The 2974-nt window shown below is 38.9% G+C and overlaps 1 pseudogene; it reads right to left on the bottom strand.

The window, feature by feature from the left end:
* Window positions 1–1596: 1596 nt before the first annotated feature.
* On the bottom strand, window positions 1597–2105 carry LOC110557666 (small ribosomal subunit protein eS27-like; annotated as a pseudogene).
* Window positions 2106–2974: the final 869 nt, after the last annotated feature.

Consider the following 2974-nt stretch of genomic DNA (forward strand, 5'->3'; position numbering starts at 1 on the left):
ACTGCTTCTAAGCCTGGCTTCCCCACTTCATGAGAAGGAGCAAAGGACTGGGCTTTTGGCAAGGCTGACTTTGGTTTTGGGAATGCCGTGGTGGCAAGATATAAGAATCACAGGAGACTTTCTGGAGATGTGAACTGAATGTAGGAAATAAAACTTCTGGTAAGGCTCTGCACATGGCAGAGTTAGACTAGTGTCTGTTTTGACCTGAAGCACAAATGGAGCTCTGTTGTGAATTCTCTGGCTCCTGTGCCGTGTGGTGGTTTGAATGAAAATGGCCTCCATAGGGGTGGCACTCTTAGGAAGTGTGGTTTTTTTGAAGCAGGTGTGGTCTTATTTGAGGAAGTGTGTCACTAAGGGGTGGGTTTTTAGGTTTCAGAAACTCAAGCTAGGCCCAGTGTCTCATTCTTTTCCTGCTGCCTGCTGATGTAGAACTCTAAGCTACCTCTCTAGCACCATCTCTATCTTCATGCCACCATGCTCCCTGCATGATGATAGTGGACTAAACCTTTGAACTGTAAGCCAGCCCCAATTGAATATTTTCTTTATTAGAAATACTGTGCTCATTATGTCTCTTCATAGCAATAGAACATTGACTAAAACATGCAGTCATTGGCTTTCAGTAAACACACACACACACACACACACACACACACACACACAATAGTGACAATTGGATTCACTGGCTGTAGTAAAGTGAACTGCTGATTACTGTCTACACATTGGAAGGACGTCCAGCTGCCCTATCAGCAGTGAGCTCAGCATGTCAGCTCGTGGTCCCCTGGTGCACTCAGCCAGGTTGGGTCACTGTGCCCTCTCTGTTAGGCAATCACAAGAGTTCCATCTATACAGAGATAGAACAAATTATTGTCAACTTGATTTTCGTATAAAAAAAAAAGAAACCTTCTAATGATAAAGACAGAAGACAATTGGTATTGGATTTCAAGAGACACATCTGGTACGTTTTGGGCTCAAAGCCAGATATTTCTGCTGTTGAGTGTTTGTATCATTTTGCAGGCTTTGGTATTTTGAAATTACTATGCGTTGGATAAAAATGACTTTCAGAAAGTTTTAGGAAGAATCTTTTGCTGAAATGCAGCTTGGTATTTTCAGTCTAGTACTGCAGATGACATCAGAGAGAAAAAGAGTAATGAAGCAGCTAATTCGAGGATGCATCTTCCTTCTTAAACCGAAGCCTATCATCACTTGACCTTTCTTCAGCTACCCTTTCCTTAACACAACAATAACTTCCAGGATACCAAGGATATTTTAGGGTAAAATGTTGTTATTCCGCTGAAAACAGGTAGTACAAGTTGTCTTTAAATATGTGTAATCATTTTCATCTTTAGTAATAGAACTCCTATTTTTAACTTGCCATGTAGTTACCAAGAATAAAGCCCAAATATTTTCATGTCCCTTTCAGTTATGTGCACCAAGCTCTCTTGGTGATACAGATAAGAAATGATGTGTATACCCTGACTGCAGGGAAGGTATAATCTTTCATTTCCCTTTCCTCTTGGTCACTCATGTCAGTGCCTACAATGTCACACAGTTTATTCTGGACAAGAGAAGAACTGTGAGGATGGAAAAGAAGTCAGAAGAAGATGTATACCCTGATACAGTAGAATTATTCCAGCAACTCTAGACTTTTTCTTTTTCGTTTTGTCCATAATTAAAACTTTATTGAAAAGCTGAAAGAAAATAGGAGGTCATTGTTGTATACTTTATAAAATCAAACATAATTTCATTGTCTTGGTAGAGTAACTGAACTTGATTAGGCTTTCTGTGAAAAACACAAATTCAGGAACTTGTATAGATGATTAGTGTTGCTTTCTTCTAAATGAACAGCTTTCTGTGAGCCTGGCCTTTCCTCCTGTGGGCTGGCATAGCACTGCTGAACAACTCACACGAAGAACCACTATCTGAGCATGGCTGACAACTGTAGCATCCTAGGCATTTCACAACCATGAAGTAAGAATTTAGGCTCTGAACCAGCTGTTTCTTCTTATGATTTTTCTTTTCCTCTTCCAAGGAAGGGTATAACAGATCTCTAGCCTGAGGCATGGTGGTGGCTCCACAAGTGTGGCCGATCCAGAGCTCCAAGATGAGCTGCTCACACTAGTGTTTTTCTTATCTGACTTCTATACAAAAGAGAAGCAACCATTTATACTGTTTTTTAACTACTGCTATTTAGATCAGTTAACAGCCACCAAACATACAGTGCTATTTAATCGTTTGCAAATTTTATACTGTAAGTTAATATTTTATAACTACCAAATGTGCATGCAACAAATGTACACTGCTGTGTAAATGTCTGGTGGACTTGTTATCAAGGCCATATTTTGCAGGAGATGGCATTCTTTTCATTAGGAGTTTTTATTATAACCTATACAACCTGACCCCTCCCCTGCAAATAGTCTCTTTAACCTCCCTCAGCTCCTGTTCTGGTAGGTGCTCTCAGCTGTAATGGCTTCTCAGCTTTCCTTTCATACCAGATATGCTTGGTACCTCTTTTTTTTGTTAATTGTTTTTATTATTATATTTATATTTCTACAACAATTGTCTTTGCCTGTTAATCTGCATATTGTGTCTTGTTTCCCCACTTTAAAAATTCTACTTAGTTTTTTTTTTTTTTTAATGCAGTCCTCCATGACTGCTTTAATGAGTTGCATTTTCCACAGCATGTCACTCACATAGTCTTTGTATTCTTAGTTGCTTTTGGCCCATCACTTATTCCAAGTTTTCCTCCTCACTGAGATAATAGCTCCTCAGTCCTTTGCTGTGTATTTAGGACACTGTCTATCACTCACAAGTGACAAATGTTTTCTGAATGGACATGTGAGTGAGCCTGTTTAAAACGGGTACAAATAAGGTTGTAACTATTTAAGAGTAATTATAACATGCTGATAATTCACTATACAGGAAATATATTGTTTTCTCTGGATATAAAATATTCTCAGTGAAACTATAACTGCTG

Source organism: Meriones unguiculatus, chromosome 17 (genome assembly GCF_030254825.1).
Source record: "Meriones unguiculatus strain TT.TT164.6M chromosome 17, Bangor_MerUng_6.1, whole genome shotgun sequence".
Classification (NCBI taxonomy): Eukaryota; Metazoa; Chordata; class Mammalia; order Rodentia; family Muridae; genus Meriones; species Meriones unguiculatus.